Source organism: Anomaloglossus baeobatrachus, unplaced genomic scaffold (genome assembly GCF_048569485.1).
Source record: "Anomaloglossus baeobatrachus isolate aAnoBae1 unplaced genomic scaffold, aAnoBae1.hap1 Scaffold_255, whole genome shotgun sequence".
In the NCBI taxonomy this organism is placed as follows: Eukaryota; Metazoa; Chordata; class Amphibia; order Anura; family Aromobatidae; genus Anomaloglossus; species Anomaloglossus baeobatrachus.
In genome coordinates, this window is record NW_027442118.1 from 246,842 (window position 1) to 266,672 (window position 19,831).

At 46.6% G+C, this 19,831-nt stretch overlaps 11 non-coding genes and 2 pseudogenes across 11 annotated transcripts; all 13 read right to left on the reverse strand.

The window, feature by feature from the left end:
• Nucleotides 1-183: 183 nt before the first annotated feature.
• On the reverse strand, nucleotides 184-310 carry LOC142263181 (U2 spliceosomal RNA; annotated as a pseudogene).
• A 1,387-nt stretch (nucleotides 311-1,697) lies between these two features.
• LOC142263048 (U2 spliceosomal RNA) lies at nucleotides 1,698-1,888 on the reverse strand. The gene has a single exon (XR_012730263.1). It is a non-coding gene; the product is annotated as a U2 spliceosomal RNA (small nuclear RNA).
• A 1,387-nt stretch (nucleotides 1,889-3,275) lies between these two features.
• On the reverse strand, nucleotides 3,276-3,466 carry LOC142263124 (U2 spliceosomal RNA). The gene has a single exon (XR_012730332.1). It is a non-coding gene; the product is annotated as a U2 spliceosomal RNA (small nuclear RNA).
• Nucleotides 3,467-4,853: 1,387 nt separating this feature from the next.
• Nucleotides 4,854-5,044, reverse strand: LOC142263049 (U2 spliceosomal RNA). Its single transcript, XR_012730264.1, has one exon. It is a non-coding gene; the product is annotated as a U2 spliceosomal RNA (small nuclear RNA).
• A 1,387-nt stretch (nucleotides 5,045-6,431) lies between these two features.
• LOC142263050 (U2 spliceosomal RNA) lies at nucleotides 6,432-6,622 on the reverse strand. Its single transcript, XR_012730265.1, has one exon. It is a non-coding gene; the product is annotated as a U2 spliceosomal RNA (small nuclear RNA).
• A 1,387-nt stretch (nucleotides 6,623-8,009) lies between these two features.
• Nucleotides 8,010-8,200, reverse strand: LOC142263051 (U2 spliceosomal RNA). Its single transcript, XR_012730266.1, has one exon. It is a non-coding gene; the product is annotated as a U2 spliceosomal RNA (small nuclear RNA).
• A 1,387-nt stretch (nucleotides 8,201-9,587) lies between these two features.
• On the reverse strand, nucleotides 9,588-9,778 carry LOC142263053 (U2 spliceosomal RNA). Its single transcript, XR_012730267.1, has one exon. It is a non-coding gene; the product is annotated as a U2 spliceosomal RNA (small nuclear RNA).
• A 1,387-nt stretch (nucleotides 9,779-11,165) lies between these two features.
• Nucleotides 11,166-11,338, reverse strand: LOC142263158 (U2 spliceosomal RNA; annotated as a pseudogene).
• Nucleotides 11,339-12,859: 1,521 nt separating this feature from the next.
• Nucleotides 12,860-13,050, reverse strand: LOC142263054 (U2 spliceosomal RNA). The gene has a single exon (XR_012730268.1). It is a non-coding gene; the product is annotated as a U2 spliceosomal RNA (small nuclear RNA).
• Nucleotides 13,051-14,437: 1,387 nt separating this feature from the next.
• LOC142263056 (U2 spliceosomal RNA) lies at nucleotides 14,438-14,628 on the reverse strand. The gene has a single exon (XR_012730270.1). It is a non-coding gene; the product is annotated as a U2 spliceosomal RNA (small nuclear RNA).
• A 1,387-nt stretch (nucleotides 14,629-16,015) lies between these two features.
• On the reverse strand, nucleotides 16,016-16,206 carry LOC142263057 (U2 spliceosomal RNA). Its single transcript, XR_012730271.1, has one exon. It is a non-coding gene; the product is annotated as a U2 spliceosomal RNA (small nuclear RNA).
• Nucleotides 16,207-17,593: 1,387 nt separating this feature from the next.
• On the reverse strand, nucleotides 17,594-17,784 carry LOC142263122 (U2 spliceosomal RNA). The gene has a single exon (XR_012730330.1). It is a non-coding gene; the product is annotated as a U2 spliceosomal RNA (small nuclear RNA).
• Nucleotides 17,785-19,171: 1,387 nt separating this feature from the next.
• On the reverse strand, nucleotides 19,172-19,364 carry LOC142263134 (U2 spliceosomal RNA). The gene has a single exon (XR_012730335.1). It is a non-coding gene; the product is annotated as a U2 spliceosomal RNA (small nuclear RNA).
• Between the last annotated feature and the right edge of the window lie 467 nt (nucleotides 19,365-19,831).

Consider the following 19,831-nt stretch of genomic DNA (forward strand, 5'->3'; position numbering starts at 1 on the left):
CCGGGATAGAGCAATATGCTCAGAAAGTATGAAAGGGCAAGGTACGGTGTGCTACAGAGCCCAAGGCTCGCCGGGGTCCCAAGCCAGCAAGCTCAGACTCACTCCAGGGTCGTCAGTCCTGGGGCACATTGCACCATAGCCCCCACACTTACTCAGTCTAATAGCCTCGATCCTGGTAGGGCCATGTTTTCCTCTAGATGAATATACTATACATCAAGAGTACTAGCAAGCGCAACCTTCCAGTGTGCATTGCATCTGCCGAGCCTCACAGATACTACACTTGATCTTAGCCAAAAGGCCGAGAAGCGATAACCAGAATTGGTTTGGGCCTCGAGTGGCACCCTGGCCTATGCCGGACACATCTTAGGGAGAGAGAGCGAGAGGGAGACAAACCCACGCCTACACAAGACATTTTGTCACCCAAGCCAACCCTTGAAAAGGCTGCTTTGCAGAGCCAAAACAAGAAGAATGGTGCGTTTTGCAGCCGCCGCCCACTGCAATGAATCTGAATAACTCCTCCTTTAGGGCGCAAGCAACTCCCCTCCCCCTTGCAGTCTTTCCAATTCACGATACAAAAAGACGGACAGGACAGGTTGCCTGACTTTCCGTCACTGCCACCCTTTGCCATCCTTACCCGTAGAAAGCCCTTTCATCATCCCCAAACCCTAATCTTTTCCCTTTCCTTCCCAGCCCCCAAACCCTGCCCTCTGTACCTTTCTCACCACCCGCTTCCCTTCTCCTGTCATCCCCCTACCACCCGGGAAAAAAAGAGATTGCCCCCTCCTTCCACTAGCCCACCCTCCCACCCAAAGAACAACTTCTTCTGCGCAGCTTGTTTTCTAGGCAGCAGCGCTATTGTGATGTCATCGGGGGGCATTGTGACAAGCCGCCAGTGTTCCGTCTCTTCATGTTGTGCACAGTTCAAACGGAAAATACATCAACAGGCAGACTACAGAAAAGCTTACTATCAAAGGTTAGAGGGGGGCTTTCTCAGAGGGCTTTTTACAGTTTTTCTATTCCCAATTAGCCGTTTAAGTGTACTTATTGAAAGTAGTAATTCTTTCATAGGCCGCCCTTTCTTAGTATTTGACGTTCCTTATATTGCGGTATGAGGCTTCGCAGTAGGTTGCAAACATTCATCACCCATGACTGTCCCCAATTGAGCTCAGAAGCTCAATGTCTATCATGACCTCTCTTTTAGAATGTCCAAGAGCAAGCAAACTATTCCTCCAGGAGAGGGCGCCAACAGACTACTAAAGAGATCATCATTACTCAAAGAAAACCCCAAAAACCAATGCATGATAGGAATAAACAGGTAACTTTCTTTGGAGTGGAAGCGGAGAGATCGCACCAGATGCCAATTCTAGATGTTATCACACCTGTGGTCACTGCAGCAGCAGGTGAATCCACTTTGTCCAAAAGGGATCTATTCCATTCAATTGCAAATGATCTAGATAAGACAGAGAACTGCAGCACGGGGACATAGCCGAGTTGGTCAGGTTGAGTGGTGATGAGTTTGCTATTTGGATGAATAAAGAAAGTCAAAAGTGTGAAAGATAAAAAACAAAAGGAGGAAGTGTGAAAAGTGAATGGGCCAAATTGAGGTGCATATGAAGACGTATGCTTTCTTCCAATTCATTAAATCGGGCTAATATGAATCAGGTGAATTGAGTTCTGCTTTTGGAAACTGGGTTAAGAAGGGGTGCACCGTTCCTGGAGGTACTGCAATACCAGGTCAATGCGTGGAGTGGACAGAGCAAGCTCTTTTTCCATCTCCCTGTTCTAAAAATCCATTTAATATATGGTCCCCAGATAGGGGACGTATCAGATATTAAACTGATAAGAACAGATACTACACTTGATCTTAGCCAAAAGGCCGAGAAGCGATAACCAGAATTGGTTTGGGCCTCGAGTGGCACCCTGGCCTATGCCGGACACATCTTAGGGAGAGAGAGCGAGAGGGAGACAAACCCACGCCTACACAAGACATTTTGTCACCCAAGCCAACCCTTGAAAAGGCTGCTTTGCAGAGCCAAAACAAGAAGAATGGTGCGTTTTGCAGCCGCCGCCCACTGCAATGAATCTGAATAACTCCTCCTTTAGGGCGCAAGCAACTCCCCTCCCCCTTGCAGTCTTTCCAATTCACGATACAAAAAGACGGACAGGACAGGTTGCCTGACTTTCCGTCACTGCCACCCTTTGCCATCCTTACCCGTAGAAAGCCCTTTCATCATCCCCAAACCCTAATCTTTTCCCTTTCCTTCCCAGCCCCCAAACCCTGCCCTCTGTACCTTTCTCACCACCCGCTTCCCTTCTCCTGTCATCCCCCTACCACCCGGGAAAAAAAGAGATTGCCCCCTCCTTCCACTAGCCCACCCTCCCACCCAAAGAACAACTTCTTCTGCGCAGCTTGTTTTCTAGGCAGCAGCGCTATTGTGATGTCATCGGGGGGCATTGTGACAAGCCGCCAGTGTTCCGTCTCTTCATGTTGTGCACAGTTCAAACGGAAAATACATCAACAGGCAGACTACAGAAAAGCTTACTATCAAAGGTTAGAGGGGGGCTTTCTCAGAGGGCTTTTTACAGTTTTTCTATTCCCAATTAGCCGTTTAAGTGTACTTATTGAAAGTAGTAATTCTTTCATAGGCCGCCCTTTCTTAGTATTTGACGTTCCTTATATTGCGGTATGAGGCTTCGCAGTAGGTTGCAAACATTCATCACCCATGACTGTCCCCAATTGAGCTCAGAAGCTCAATGTCTATCATGACCTCTCTTTTAGAATGTCCAAGAGCAAGCAAACTATTCCTCCAGGAGAGGGCGCCAACAGACTACTAAAGAGATCATCATTACTCAAAGAAAACCCCAAAAACCAATGCATGATAGGAATAAACAGGTAACTTTCTTTGGAGTGGAAGCGGAGAGATCGCACCAGATGCCAATTCTAGATGTTATCACACCTGTGGTCACTGCAGCAGCAGGTGAATCCACTTTGTCCAAAAGGGATCTATTCCATTCAATTGCAAATGATCTAGATAAGACAGAGAACTGCAGCACGGGGACATAGCCGAGTTGGTCAGGTTGAGTGGTGATGAGTTTGCTATTTGGATGAATAAAGAAAGTCAAAAGTGTGAAAGATAAAAAACAAAAGGAGGAAGTGTGAAAAGTGAATGGGCCAAATTGAGGTGCATATGAAGACGTATGCTTTCTTCCAATTCATTAAATCGGGCTAATATGAATCAGGTGAATTGAGTTCTGCTTTTGGAAACTGGGTTAAGAAGGGGTGCACCGTTCCTGGAGGTACTGCAATACCAGGTCAATGCGTGGAGTGGACAGAGCAAACTCTTTTTCCATCTCCCTGTTCTAAAAATCCATTTAATATATGGTCCCCAGATAGGGGACGTATCAGATATTAAACTGATAAGAACAGATACTACACTTGATCTTAGCCAAAAGGCCGAGAAGCGATAACCAGAATTGGTTTGGGCCTCGAGTGGCACCCTGGCCTATGCCGGACACATCTTAGGGAGAGAGAGCGAGAGGGAGACAAACCCACGCCTACACAAGACATTTTGTCACCCAAGCCAACCCTTGAAAAGGCTGCTTTGCAGAGCCAAAACAAGAAGAATGGTGCGTTTTGCAGCCGCCGCCCACTGCAATGAATCTGAATAACTCCTCCTTTAGGGCGCAAGCAACTCCCCTCCCCCTTGCAGTCTTTCCAATTCACGATACAAAAAGACGGACAGGACAGGTTGCCTGACTTTCCGTCACTGCCACCCTTTGCCATCCTTACCCGTAGAAAGCCCTTTCATCATCCCCAAACCCTAATCTTTTCCCTTTCCTTCCCAGCCCCCAAACCCTGCCCTCTGTACCTTTCTCACCACCCGCTTCCCTTCTCCTGTCATCCCCCTACCACCCGGGAAAAAAAGAGATTGCCCCCTCCTTCCACTAGCCCACCCTCCCACCCAAAGAACAACTTCTTCTGCGCAGCTTGTTTTCTAGGCAGCAGCGCTATTGTGATGTCATCGGGGGGCATTGTGACAAGCCGCCAGTGTTCCGTCTCTTCATGTTGTGCACAGTTCAAACGGAAAATACATCAACAGGCAGACTACAGAAAAGCTTACTATCAAAGGTTAGAGGGGGGCTTTCTCAGAGGGCTTTTTACAGTTTTTCTATTCCCAATTAGCCGTTTAAGTGTACTTATTGAAAGTAGTAATTCTTTCATAGGCCGCCCTTTCTTAGTATTTGACGTTCCTTATATTGCGGTATGAGGCTTCGCAGTAGGTTGCAAACATTCATCACCCATGACTGTCCCCAATTGAGCTCAGAAGCTCAATGTCTATCATGACCTCTCTTTTAGAATGTCCAAGAGCAAGCAAACTATTCCTCCAGGAGAGGGCGCCAACAGACTACTAAAGAGATCATCATTACTCAAAGAAAACCCCAAAAACCAATGCATGATAGGAATAAACAGGTAACTTTCTTTGGAGTGGAAGCGGAGAGATCGCACCAGATGCCAATTCTAGATGTTATCACACCTGTGGTCACTGCAGCAGCAGGTGAATCCACTTTGTCCAAAAGGGATCTATTCCATTCAATTGCAAATGATCTAGATAAGACAGAGAACTGCAGCACGGGGACATAGCCGAGTTGGTCAGGTTGAGTGGTGATGAGTTTGCTATTTGGATGAATAAAGAAAGTCAAAAGTGTGAAAGATAAAAAACAAAAGGAGGAAGTGTGAAAAGTGAATGGGCCAAATTGAGGTGCATATGAAGACGTATGCTTTCTTCCAATTCATTAAATCGGGCTAATATGAATCAGGTGAATTGAGTTCTGCTTTTGGAAACTGGGTTAAGAAGGGGTGCACCGTTCCTGGAGGTACTGCAATACCAGGTCAATGCGTGGAGTGGACAGAGCAAGCTCTTTTTCCATCTCCCTGTTCTAAAAATCCATTTAATATATGGTCCCCAGATAGGGGACGTATCAGATATTAAACTGATAAGAACAGATACTACACTTGATCTTAGCCAAAAGGCCGAGAAGCGATAACCAGAATTGGTTTGGGCCTCGAGTGGCACCCTGGCCTATGCCGGACACATCTTAGGGAGAGAGAGCGAGAGGGAGACAAACCCACGCCTACACAAGACATTTTGTCACCCAAGCCAACCCTTGAAAAGGCTGCTTTGCAGAGCCAAAACAAGAAGAATGGTGCGTTTTGCAGCCGCCGCCCACTGCAATGAATCTGAATAACTCCTCCTTTAGGGCGCAAGCAACTCCCCTCCCCCTTGCAGTCTTTCCAATTCACGATACAAAAAGACGGACAGGACAGGTTGCCTGACTTTCCGTCACTGCCACCCTTTGCCATCCTTACCCGTAGAAAGCCCTTTCATCATCCCCAAACCCTAATCTTTTCCCTTTCCTTCCCAGCCCCCAAACCCTGCCCTCTGTACCTTTCTCACCACCCGCTTCCCTTCTCCTGTCATCCCCCTACCACCCGGGAAAAAAAGAGATTGCCCCCTCCTTCCACTAGCCCACCCTCCCACCCAAAGAACAACTTCTTCTGCGCAGCTTGTTTTCTAGGCAGCAGCGCTATTGTGATGTCATCGGGGGGCATTGTGACAAGCCGCCAGTGTTCCGTCTCTTCATGTTGTGCACAGTTCAAACGGAAAATACATCAACAGGCAGACTACAGAAAAGCTTACTATCAAAGGTTAGAGGGGGGCTTTCTCAGAGGGCTTTTTACAGTTTTTCTATTCCCAATTAGCCGTTTAAGTGTACTTATTGAAAGTAGTAATTCTTTCATAGGCCGCCCTTTCTTAGTATTTGACGTTCCTTATATTGCGGTATGAGGCTTCGCAGTAGGTTGCAAACATTCATCACCCATGACTGTCCCCAATTGAGCTCAGAAGCTCAATGTCTATCATGACCTCTCTTTTAGAATGTCCAAGAGCAAGCAAACTATTCCTCCAGGAGAGGGCGCCAACAGACTACTAAAGAGATCATCATTACTCAAAGAAAACCCCAAAAACCAATGCATGATAGGAATAAACAGGTAACTTTCTTTGGAGTGGAAGCGGAGAGATCGCACCAGATGCCAATTCTAGATGTTATCACACCTGTGGTCACTGCAGCAGCAGGTGAATCCACTTTGTCCAAAAGGGATCTATTCCATTCAATTGCAAATGATCTAGATAAGACAGAGAACTGCAGCACGGGGACATAGCCGAGTTGGTCAGGTTGAGTGGTGATGAGTTTGCTATTTGGATGAATAAAGAAAGTCAAAAGTGTGAAAGATAAAAAACAAAAGGAGGAAGTGTGAAAAGTGAATGGGCCAAATTGAGGTGCATATGAAGACGTATGCTTTCTTCCAATTCATTAAATCGGGCTAATATGAATCAGGTGAATTGAGTTCTGCTTTTGGAAACTGGGTTAAGAAGGGGTGCACCGTTCCTGGAGGTACTGCAATACCAGGTCAATGCGTGGAGTGGACAGAGCAAGCTCTTTTTCCATCTCCCTGTTCTAAAAATCCATTTAATATATGGTCCCCAGATAGGGGACGTATCAGATATTAAACTGATAAGAACAGATACTACACTTGATCTTAGCCAAAAGGCCGAGAAGCGATAACCAGAATTGGTTTGGGCCTCGAGTGGCACCCTGGCCTATGCCGGACACATCTTAGGGAGAGAGAGCGAGAGGGAGACAAACCCACGCCTACACAAGACATTTTGTCACCCAAGCCAACCCTTGAAAAGGCTGCTTTGCAGAGCCAAAACAAGAAGAATGGTGCGTTTTGCAGCCGCCGCCCACTGCAATGAATCTGAATAACTCCTCCTTTAGGGCGCAAGCAACTCCCCTCCCCCTTGCAGTCTTTCCAATTCACGATACAAAAAGACGGACAGGACAGGTTGCCTGACTTTCCGTCACTGCCACCCTTTGCCATCCTTACCCGTAGAAAGCCCTTTCATCATCCCCAAACCCTAATCTTTTCCCTTTCCTTCCCAGCCCCCAAACCCTGCCCTCTGTACCTTTCTCACCACCCGCTTCCCTTCTCCTGTCATCCCCCTACCACCCGGGAAAAAAAGAGATTGCCCCCTCCTTCCACTAGCCCACCCTCCCACCCAAAGAACAACTTCTTCTGCGCAGCTTGTTTTCTAGGCAGCAGCGCTATTGTGATGTCATCGGGGGGCATTGTGACAAGCCGCCAGTGTTCCGTCTCTTCATGTTGTGCACAGTTCAAACGGAAAATACATCAACAGGCAGACTACAGAAAAGCTTACTATCAAAGGTTAGAGGGGGGCTTTCTCAGAGGGCTTTTTACAGTTTTTCTATTCCCAATTAGCCGTTTAAGTGTACTTATTGAAAGTAGTAATTCTTTCATAGGCCGCCCTTTCTTAGTATTTGACGTTCCTTATATTGCGGTATGAGGCTTCGCAGTAGGTTGCAAACATTCATCACCCATGACTGTCCCCAATTGAGCTCAGAAGCTCAATGTCTATCATGACCTCTCTTTTAGAATGTCCAAGAGCAAGCAAACTATTCCTCCAGGAGAGGGCGCCAACAGACTACTAAAGAGATCATCATTACTCAAAGAAAACCCCAAAAACCAATGCATGATAGGAATAAACAGGTAACTTTCTTTGGAGTGGAAGCGGAGAGATCGCACCAGATGCCAATTCTAGATGTTATCACACCTGTGGTCACTGCAGCAGCAGGTGAATCCACTTTGTCCAAAAGGGATCTATTCCATTCAATTGCAAATGATCTAGATAAGACAGAGAACTGCAGCACGGGGACATAGCCGAGTTGGTCAGGTTGAGTGGTGATGAGTTTGCTATTTGGATGAATAAAGAAAGTCAAAAGTGTGAAAGATAAAAAACAAAAGGAGGAAGTGTGAAAAGTGAATGGGCCAAATTGAGGTGCATATGAAGACGTATGCTTTCTTCCAATTCATTAAATCGGGCTAATATGAATCAGGTGAATTGAGTTCTGCTTTTGGAAACTGGGTTAAGAAGGGGTGCACCGTTCCTGGAGGTACTGCAATACCAGGTCAATGCGTGGAGTGGACAGAGCAAGCTCTTTTTCCATCTCCCTGTTCTAAAAATCCATTTAATATATGGTCCCCAGATAGGGGACGTATCAGATATTAAACTGATAAGAACAGATACTACACTTGATCTTAGCCAAAAGGCCGAGAAGCGATAACCAGAATTGGTTTGGGCCTCGAGTGGCACCCTGGCCTATGCCGGACACATCTTAGGGAGAGAGAGCGAGAGGGAGACAAACCCACGCCTACACAAGACATTTTGTCACCCAAGCCAACCCTTGAAAAGGCTGCTTTGCAGAGCCAAAACAAGAAGAATGGTGCGTTTTGCAGCCGCCGCCCACTGCAATGAATCTGAATAACTCCTCCTTTAGGGCGCAAGCAACTCCCCTCCCCCTTGCAGTCTTTCCAATTCACGATACAAAAAGACGGACAGGACAGGTTGCCTGACTTTCCGTCACTGCCACCCTTTGCCATCCTTACCCGTAGAAAGCCCTTTCATCATCCCCAAACCCTAATCTTTTCCCTTTCCTTCCCAGCCCCCAAACCCTGCCCTCTGTACCTTTCTCACCACCCGCTTCCCTTCTCCTGTCATCCCCCTACCACCCGGGAAAAAAAGAGATTGCCCCCTCCTTCCACTAGCCCACCCTCCCACCCAAAGAACAACTTCTTCTGCGCAGCTTGTTTTCTAGGCAGCAGCGCTATTGTGATGTCATCGGGGGGCATTGTGACAAGCCGCCAGTGTTCCGTCTCTTCATGTTGTGCACAGTTCAAACGGAAAATACATCAACAGGCAGACTACAGAAAAGCTTACTATCAAAGGTTAGAGGGGGGCTTTCTCAGAGGGCTTTTTACAGTTTTTCTATTCCCAATTAGCCGTTTAAGTGTACTTATTGAAAGTAGTAATTCTTTCATAGGCCGCCCTTTCTTAGTATTTGACGTTCCTTATATTGCGGTATGAGGCTTCGCAGTAGGTTGCAAACATTCATCACCCATGACTGTCCCCAATTGAGCTCAGAAGCTCAATGTCTATCATGACCTCTCTTTTAGAATGTCCAAGAGCAAGCAAACTATTCCTCCAGGAGAGGGCGCCAACAGACTACTAAAGAGATCATCATTACTCAAAGAAAACCCCAAAAACCAATGCATGATAGGAATAAACAGGTAACTTTCTTTGGAGTGGAAGCGGAGAGATCGCACCAGATGCCAATTCTAGATGTTATCACACCTGTGGTCACTGCAGCAGCAGGTGAATCCACTTTGTCCAAAAGGGATCTATTCCATTCAATTGCAAATGATCTAGATAAGACAGAGAACTGCAGCACGGGGACATAGCCGAGTTGGTCAGGTTGAGTGGTGATGAGTTTGCTATTTGGATGAATAAAGAAAGTCAAAAGTGTGAAAGATAAAAAACAAAAGGAGGAAGTGTGAAAAGTGAATGGGCCAAATTGAGGTGCATATGAAGACGTATGCTTTCTTCCAATTCATTAAATCGGGCTAATATGAATCAGGTGAATTGAGTTCTGCTTTTGGAAACTGGGTTAAGAAGGGGTGCACCGTTCCTGGAGGTACTGCAATACCAGGTCAATGCGTGGAGTGGACAGAGCAAGCTCTTTTTCCATCTCCCTGTTCTAAAAATCCATTTAATATATGGTCCCCAGATAGGGGACGTATCAGATATTAAACTGATAAGAACAGATACTACACTTGATCTTAGCCAAAAGGCCGAGAAGCGATAACCAGAATTGGTTTGGGCCTCGAGTGGCACCCTGGCCTATGCCGGACACATCTTAGGGAGAGAGAGCGAGAGGGAGACAAACCCACGCCTACACAAGACATTTTGTCACCCAAGCCAACCCTTGAAAAGGCTGCTTTGCAGAGCCAAAACAAGAAGAATGGTGCGTTTTGCAGCCGCCGCCCACTGCAATGAATCTGAATAACTCCTCCTTTAGGGCGCAAGCAACTCCCCTCCCCCTTGCAGTCTTTCCAATTCACGATACAAAAAGACGGACAGGACAGGTTGCCTGACTTTCCGTCACTGCCACCCTTTGCCATCCTTACCCGTAGAAAGCCCTTTCATCATCCCCAAACCCTAATCTTTTCCCTTTCCTTCCCAGCCCCCAAACCCTGCCCTCTGTACCTTTCTCACCACCCGCTTCCCTTCTCCTGTCATCCCCCTACCACCCGGGAAAAAAAGAGATTGCCCCCTCCTTCCACTAGCCCACCCTCCCACCCAAAGAACAACTTCTTCTGCGCAGCTTGTTTTCTAGGCAGCAGCGCTATTGTGATGTCATCGGGGGGCATTGTGACAAGCCGCCAGTGTTCCGTCTCTTCATGTTGTGCACAGTTCAAACGGAAAATACATCAACAGGCAGACTACAGAAAAGCTTACTATCAAAGGTTAGAGGGGGGCTTTCTCAGAGGGCTTTTTACAGTTTTTCTATTCCCAATTAGCCGTTTAAGTGTACTTATTGAAAGTAGTAATTCTTTCATAGGCCGCCCTTTCTTAGTATTTGACGTTCCTTATATTGCGGTATGAGGCTTCGCAGTAGGTTGCAAACATTCATCACCCATGACTGTCCCCAATTGAGCTCAGAAGCTCAATGTCTATCATGACCTCTCTTTTAGAATGTCCAAGAGCAAGCAAACTATTCCTCCAGGAGAGGGCGCCAACAGACTACTAAAGAGATCATCATTACTCAAAGAAAACCCCAAAAACCAATGCATGATAGGAATAAACAGGTAACTTTCTTTGGAGTGGAAGCGGAGAGATCGCACCAGATGCCAATTCTAGATGTTATCACACCTGTGGTCACTGCAGCAGCAGGTGAATCCACTTTGTCCAAAAGGGATCTATTCCATTCAATTGCAAATGATCTAGATAAGACAGAGAACTGCAGCACGGGGACATAGCCGAGTTGGTCAGGTTGAGTGGTGATGAGTTTGCTATTTGGATGAATAAAGAAAGTCAAAAGTGTGAAAGATAAAAAACAAAAGGAGGAAGTGTGAAAAGTGAATGGGCCAAATTGAGGTGCATATGAAGACGTATGCTTTCTTCCAATTCATTAAATCGGGCTAATATGAATCAGGTGAATTGAGTTCTGCTTTTGGAAACTGGGTTAAGAAGGGGTGCACCGTTCCTGGAGGTACTGCAATACCAGGTCAATGCGTGGAGTGGACAGAGCAAGCTCTTTTTCCATCTCCCTGTTCTAAAAATCCATTTAATATATGGTCCCCAGATAGGGGACGTATCAGATATTAAACTGATAAGAACAGATTTTGATTTAATGAAGCTTTCCAAAGCACCGCAAAAATGCATGACCGAAGTCACACCAAAAACAGTGCAAAGGCTAGGATTCGTGTGGACCCCTCCGTGAGACTGATAAGAACAGATACTACACTTGATCTTAGCCAAAAGGCCGAGAAGCGATAACCAGAATTGGTTTGGGCCTCGAGTGGCACCCTGGCCTATGCCGGACACATCTTAGGGAGAGAGAGCGAGAGGGAGACAAACCCACGCCTACACAAGACATTTTGTCACCCAAGCCAACCCTTGAAAAGGCTGCTTTGCAGAGCCAAAACAAGAAGAATGGTGCGTTTTGCAGCCGCCGCCCACTGCAATGAATCTGAATAACTCCTCCTTTAGGGCGCAAGCAACTCCCCTCCCCCTTGCAGTCTTTCCAATTCACGATACAAAAAGACGGACAGGACAGGTTGCCTGACTTTCCGTCACTGCCACCCTTTGCCATCCTTACCCGTAGAAAGCCCTTTCATCATCCCCAAACCCTAATCTTTTCCCTTTCCTTCCCAGCCCCCAAACCCTGCCCTCTGTACCTTTCTCACCACCCGCTTCCCTTCTCCTGTCATCCCCCTACCACCCGGGAAAAAAAGAGATTGCCCCCTCCTTCCACTAGCCCACCCTCCCACCCAAAGAACAACTTCTTCTGCGCAGCTTGTTTTCTAGGCAGCAGCGCTATTGTGATGTCATCGGGGGGCATTGTGACAAGCCGCCAGTGTTCCGTCTCTTCATGTTGTGCACAGTTCAAACGGAAAATACATCAACAGGCAGACTACAGAAAAGCTTACTATCAAAGGTTAGAGGGGGGCTTTCTCAGAGGGCTTTTTACAGTTTTTCTATTCCCAATTAGCCGTTTAAGTGTACTTATTGAAAGTAGTAATTCTTTCATAGGCCGCCCTTTCTTAGTATTTGACGTTCCTTATATTGCGGTATGAGGCTTCGCAGTAGGTTGCAAACATTCATCACCCATGACTGTCCCCAATTGAGCTCAGAAGCTCAATGTCTATCATGACCTCTCTTTTAGAATGTCCAAGAGCAAGCAAACTATTCCTCCAGGAGAGGGCGCCAACAGACTACTAAAGAGATCATCATTACTCAAAGAAAACCCCAAAAACCAATGCATGATAGGAATAAACAGGTAACTTTCTTTGGAGTGGAAGCGGAGAGATCGCACCAGATGCCAATTCTAGATGTTATCACACCTGTGGTCACTGCAGCAGCAGGTGAATCCACTTTGTCCAAAAGGGATCTATTCCATTCAATTGCAAATGATCTAGATAAGACAGAGAACTGCAGCACGGGGACATAGCCGAGTTGGTCAGGTTGAGTGGTGATGAGTTTGCTATTTGGATGAATAAAGAAAGTCAAAAGTGTGAAAGATAAAAAACAAAAGGAGGAAGTGTGAAAAGTGAATGGGCCAAATTGAGGTGCATATGAAGACGTATGCTTTCTTCCAATTCATTAAATCGGGCTAATATGAATCAGGTGAATTGAGTTCTGCTTTTGGAAACTGGGTTAAGAAGGGGTGCACCGTTCCTGGAGGTACTGCAATACCAGGTCAATGCGTGGAGTGGACAGAGCAAGCTCTTTTTCCATCTCCCTGTTCTAAAAATCCATTTAATATATGGTCCCCAGATAGGGGACGTATCAGATATTAAACTGATAAGAACAGATACTACACTTGATCTTAGCCAAAAGGCCGAGAAGCGATAACCAGAATTGGTTTGGGCCTCGAGTGGCACCCTGGCCTATGCCGGACACATCTTAGGGAGAGAGAGCGAGAGGGAGACAAACCCACGCCTACACAAGACATTTTGTCACCCAAGCCAACCCTTGAAAAGGCTGCTTTGCAGAGCCAAAACAAGAAGAATGGTGCGTTTTGCAGCCGCCGCCCACTGCAATGAATCTGAATAACTCCTCCTTTAGGGCGCAAGCAACTCCCCTCCCCCTTGCAGTCTTTCCAATTCACGATACAAAAAGACGGACAGGACAGGTTGCCTGACTTTCCGTCACTGCCACCCTTTGCCATCCTTACCCGTAGAAAGCCCTTTCATCATCCCCAAACCCTAATCTTTTCCCTTTCCTTCCCAGCCCCCAAACCCTGCCCTCTGTACCTTTCTCACCACCCGCTTCCCTTCTCCTGTCATCCCCCTACCACCCGGGAAAAAAAGAGATTGCCCCCTCCTTCCACTAGCCCACCCTCCCACCCAAAGAACAACTTCTTCTGCGCAGCTTGTTTTCTAGGCAGCAGCGCTATTGTGATGTCATCGGGGGGCATTGTGACAAGCCGCCAGTGTTCCGTCTCTTCATGTTGTGCACAGTTCAAACGGAAAATACATCAACAGGCAGACTACAGAAAAGCTTACTATCAAAGGTTAGAGGGGGGCTTTCTCAGAGGGCTTTTTACAGTTTTTCTATTCCCAATTAGCCGTTTAAGTGTACTTATTGAAAGTAGTAATTCTTTCATAGGCCGCCCTTTCTTAGTATTTGACGTTCCTTATATTGCGGTATGAGGCTTCGCAGTAGGTTGCAAACATTCATCACCCATGACTGTCCCCAATTGAGCTCAGAAGCTCAATGTCTATCATGACCTCTCTTTTAGAATGTCCAAGAGCAAGCAAACTATTCCTCCAGGAGAGGGCGCCAACAGACTACTAAAGAGATCATCATTACTCAAAGAAAACCCCAAAAACCAATGCATGATAGGAATAAACAGGTAACTTTCTTTGGAGTGGAAGCGGAGAGATCGCACCAGATGCCAATTCTAGATGTTATCACACCTGTGGTCACTGCAGCAGCAGGTGAATCCACTTTGTCCAAAAGGGATCTATTCCATTCAATTGCAAATGATCTAGATAAGACAGAGAACTGCAGCACGGGGACATAGCCGAGTTGGTCAGGTTGAGTGGTGATGAGTTTGCTATTTGGATGAATAAAGAAAGTCAAAAGTGTGAAAGATAAAAAACAAAAGGAGGAAGTGTGAAAAGTGAATGGGCCAAATTGAGGTGCATATGAAGACGTATGCTTTCTTCCAATTCATTAAATCGGGCTAATATGAATCAGGTGAATTGAGTTCTGCTTTTGGAAACTGGGTTAAGAAGGGGTGCACCGTTCCTGGAGGTACTGCAATACCAGGTCAATGCGTGGAGTGGACAGAGCAAGCTCTTTTTCCATCTCCCTGTTCTAAAAATCCATTTAATATATGGTCCCCAGATAGGGGACGTATCAGATATTAAACTGATAAGAACAGATACTACACTTGATCTTAGCCAAAAGGCCGAGAAGCGATAACCAGAATTGGTTTGGGCCTCGAGTGGCACCCTGGCCTATGCCGGACACATCTTAGGGAGAGAGAGCGAGAGGGAGACAAACCCACGCCTACACAAGACATTTTGTCACCCAAGCCAACCCTTGAAAAGGCTGCTTTGCAGAGCCAAAACAAGAAGAATGGTGCGTTTTGCAGCCGCCGCCCACTGCAATGAATCTGAATAACTCCTCCTTTAGGGCGCAAGCAACTCCCCTCCCCCTTGCAGTCTTTCCAATTCACGATACAAAAAGACGGACAGGACAGGTTGCCTGACTTTCCGTCACTGCCACCCTTTGCCATCCTTACCCGTAGAAAGCCCTTTCATCATCCCCAAACCCTAATCTTTTCCCTTTCCTTCCCAGCCCCCAAACCCTGCCCTCTGTACCTTTCTCACCACCCGCTTCCCTTCTCCTGTCATCCCCCTACCACCCGGGAAAAAAAGAGATTGCCCCCTCCTTCCACTAGCCCACCCTCCCACCCAAAGAACAACTTCTTCTGCGCAGCTTGTTTTCTAGGCAGCAGCGCTATTGTGATGTCATCGGGGGGCATTGTGACAAGCCGCCAGTGTTCCGTCTCTTCATGTTGTGCACAGTTCAAACGGAAAATACATCAACAGGCAGACTACAGAAAAGCTTACTATCAAAGGTTAGAGGGGGGCTTTCTCAGAGGGCTTTTTACAGTTTTTCTATTCCCAATTAGCCGTTTAAGTGTACTTATTGAAAGTAGTAATTCTTTCATAGGCCGCCCTTTCTTAGTATTTGACGTTCCTTATATTGCGGTATGAGGCTTCGCAGTAGGTTGCAAACATTCATCACCCATGACTGTCCCCAATTGAGCTCAGAAGCTCAATGTCTATCATGACCTCTCTTTTAGAATGTCCAAGAGCAAGCAAACTATTCCTCCAGGAGAGGGCGCCAACAGACTACTAAAGAGATCATCATTACTCAAAGAAAACCCCAAAAACCAATGCATGATAGGAATAAACAGGTAACTTTCTTTGGAGTGGAAGCGGAGAGATCGCACCAGATGCCAATTCTAGATGTTATCACACCTGTGGTCACTGCAGCAGCAGGTGAATCCACTTTGTCCAAAAGGGATCTATTCCATTCAATTGCAAATGATCTAGATAAGACAGAGAACTGCAGCACGGGGACATAGCCGAGTTGGTCAGGTTGAGTGGTGATGAGTTTGCTATTTGGATGAATAAAGAAAGTCAAAAGTGTGAAAGATAAAAAACAAAAGGAGGAAGTGTGAAAAGTGAATGGGCCAAATTGAGGTGCATATGAAGACGTATGCTTTCTTCCAATTCATTAAATCGGGCTAATATGAATCAGGTGAATTGAGTTCTGCTTTTGGAAACTGGGTTAAGAAGGGGTGCACCGTTCCTGGAGGTACTGCAATACCAGGTCAATGCGTGGAGTGGACAGAGCAAGCTCTTTTTCCATCTCCCTGTTCTAAAAATCCATTTAATATATGGTCCCCAGATAGGGGACGTATCAGATATTAAACTGATAAGAACAGATACTACACTTGATCTTAGCCAAAAGGCCGAGAAGCGATAACCAGAATTGGTTTGGGCCTCGAGTGGCACCCTGGCCTATGCCGGACACATCTTAGGGAGAGAGAGCGAGAGGGAGACAAACCCACGCCTACACAAGACATTTTGTCACCCAAGCCAACCCTTGAAAAGGCTGCTTTGCAGAGCCAAAACAAGAAGAATGGTGCGTTTTGCAGCCGCCGCCCACTGCAATGAATCTGAATAACTCCTCCTTTAGGGCGCAAGCAACTCCCCTCCCCCTTGCAGTCTTTCCAATTCACGATACAAAAAGACGGACAGGACAGGTTGCCTGACTTTCCGTCACTGCCACCCTTTGCCATCCTTACCCGTAGAAAGCCCTTTCATCATCCCCAAACCCTAATCTTTTCCCTTTCCTTCCCAGCCCCCAAACCCTGCCCTCTGTACCTTTCTCACCACCCGCTTCCCTTCTCCTGTCATCCCCCTACCACCCGGGAAAAAAAGAGATTGCCCCCTCCTTCCACTAGCCCACCCTCCCACCCAAAGAACAACTTCTTCTGCGCAGCTTGTTTTCTAGGCAGCAGCGCTATTGTGATGTCATCGGGGGGCATTGTGACAAGCCGCCAGTGTTCCGTCTCTTCATGTTGTGCACAGTTCAAACGGAAAATACATCAACAGGCAGACTACAGAAAAGCTTACTATCAAAGGTTAGAGGGGGGCTTTCTCAGAGGGCTTTTTACAGTTTTTCTATTCCCAATTAGCCGTTTAAGTGTACTTATTGAAAGTAGTAATTCTTTCATAGGCCGCCCTTTCTTAGTATTTGACGTTCCTTATATTGCGGTATGAGGCTTCGCAGTAGGTTGCAAACATTCATCACCCATGACTGTCCCCAATTGAGCTCAGAAGCTCAATGTCTATCATGACCTCTCTTTTAGAATGTCCAAGAGCAAGCAAACTATTCCTCCAGGAGAGGGCGCCAACAGACTACTAAAGAGATCATCATTACTCAAAGAAAACCCCAAAAACCAATGCATGATAGGAATAAACAGGTAACTTTCTTTGGAGTGGAAGCGGAGAGATCGCACCAGATGCCAATTCTAGATGTTATCACACCTGTGGTCACTGCAGCAGCAGGTGAATCCACTTTGTCCAAAAGGGATCTATTCCATTCAATTGCAAATGATCTAGATAAGACAGAGAACTGCAGCACGGGGACATAGCCGAGTTGGTCAGGTTGAGTGGTGATGAGTTTGCTATTTGGATGAATAAAGAAAGTCAAAAGTGTGAAAGATAAAAAACAAAAGGAGGAAGTGTGAAAAGTGAATGGGCCAAATTGAGGTGCATATGAAGACGTATGCTTTCTTCCAATTCATTAAATCGGGCTAATATGAATCAGGTGAATTGAGTTCTGCTTTTGGAAACTGGGTTAAGAAGGGGTGCACCGTTCCTGGAGGTACTGCAATACCAGGTCAATGCGTGGAGTGGACAGAGCAAGCTCTTTTTCCATCTCCCTGTTCTAAAAATCCATTTAATATATGGTCCCCAGATAGGGGACGTATCAGATATTAAACTGATAAGAACAGATACTACACTTGATCTTAGCCAAAAGGCCGAGAAGCCATAACCAGAATTGGTTTGGGCCTCGAGTGGCACCCTGGCCTATGCCGGACACATCTTAGGGAGAGAGAGCGAGAGGGAGACAAACCCACGCCTACACAAGACATTTTGTCACCCAAGCCAACCCTTGAAAAGGCTGCTTTGCAGAGCCAAAACAAGAAGAATGGTGCGTTTTGCAGCCGCCGCCCACTGCAATGAATCTGAATAACTCCTCCTTTAGGGCGCAAGCAACTCCCCTCCCCCTTGCAGTCTTTCCAATTCACGATACAAAAAGACGGACAGGACAGGTTGCCTGACTTTCCGTCACTGCCACCCTTTGCCATCCTTACCCGTAGAAAGCCCTTTCATCATCCCCAAACCCTAATCTTTTCCCTTTCCTTCCCAGCCCCCAAACCCTGCCCTCTGTACCTTTCTCACCACCCGCTTCCCTTCTCCTGTCATCCCCCTACCACCCGGGAAAAAAAGAGATTGCCCCCTCCTTCCACTAGCCCACCCTCCCACCCAAAGAACAACTTCTTCTGCGCAGCTTGTTTTCTAGGCAGCAGCGCTATTGTGATGTCATCGGGGGGCATTGTGACAAGCCGCCAGTGTTCCGTCTCTTCATGTTGTGCACAGTTCAAACGGAAAATACATCAACAGGCAGACTACAGAAAAGCTTACTATCAAAGGTTAGAGGGGGGCTTTCTCAGAGGGCTTTTTACAGTTTTTCTATTCCCAATTAGCCGTTTAAGTGTACTTATTGAAAGTAGTAATTCTTTCATAGGCCGCCCTTTCTTAGTATTTGACGTTCCTTATATTGCGGTATGAGGCTTCGCAGTAGGTTGCAAACATTCATCACCCATGACTGTCCCCAATTGAGCTCAGAAGCTCAATGTCTATCATGACCTCTCTTTTAGAATGTCCAAGAGCAAGCAAACTATTCCTCCAGGAGAGGGCGCCAACAGACTACTAAAGAGATCATCATTACTCAAAGAAAACCCCAAAAACCAATGCATGATAGGAATAAACAGGTAACTTTCTTTGGAGTGGAAGCGGAGAGATCGCACCAGATGCCAATTCTAGATGTTATCACACCTGTGGTCACTGCAGCAGCAGGTGAATCCACTTTGTCCAAAAGGGATCTATTCCATTCAATTGCAAATGATCTAGATAAGACAGAGAACTGCAGCACGGGGACATAGCCGAGTTGGTCAGGTTGAGTGGTGATGAGTTTGCTATTTGGATGAATAAAGAAAGTCAAAAGTGTGAAAGATAAAAAACAAAAGGAGGAAGTGTGAAAAGTGAATGGGCCAAATTGAGGTGCATATGAAGACGTATGCTTTCTTCCAATTCATTAAATCGGGCTAATATGAATCAGGTGAATTGAGTTCTGCTTTTGGAAACTGGGTTAAGAAGGGGTGCACCGTTCCTGGAGGTACTGCAATACCAGGTCAATGCGTGGAGTGGACAGAGCAAGCTCTTTTTCCATCTCCCTGTTCTAAAAATCCATTTAATATATGGTCCCCAGATAGGGGACGTATCAGATATTAAACTGATAAGAACAGATTTTTGATTTAATGAAGCTTTCCAAAGCACCACAAAAAATGCATGACCGAAGTCACACCAAAAACAGTGCAAAGGCTAGGATTCGTGTGGATCCCACCGTGAGGAGAGGGTCCCCAAAAATCAACCCCGTCCCTCCGAGCCAGAAGGCCACAGCAAGGGTCAGGGATCTTCGGTGCTCCCCCAAGCCGAAGCCTGGTTGAGCCTTGTCGTTGCTCCCAGCGTCCACCCAGGCATCTTACCCAAGTGGAGTAGAGAGCTACTAGTTGTTGGTTTCGCAGCCGAAACTGCCCGGACCGTCAACCGGTGTTGGTTTCTCAGCCCAAGGCTAACCGGACCTCCAACCGGGTGTTGGTTTCTGAGCCGAAGCTGACCCAGACCTCCAACCGGGTGTTGGTTTCTCAGCCGAAGCTGACCCGGACCTCCAACCAGGTGTTAGTTTCTCAGCCCAAAGCTGACCAGACCTCCAACCGGGATTATAAAAATTTCCCTTCCTAGCCAGAAGGCCGG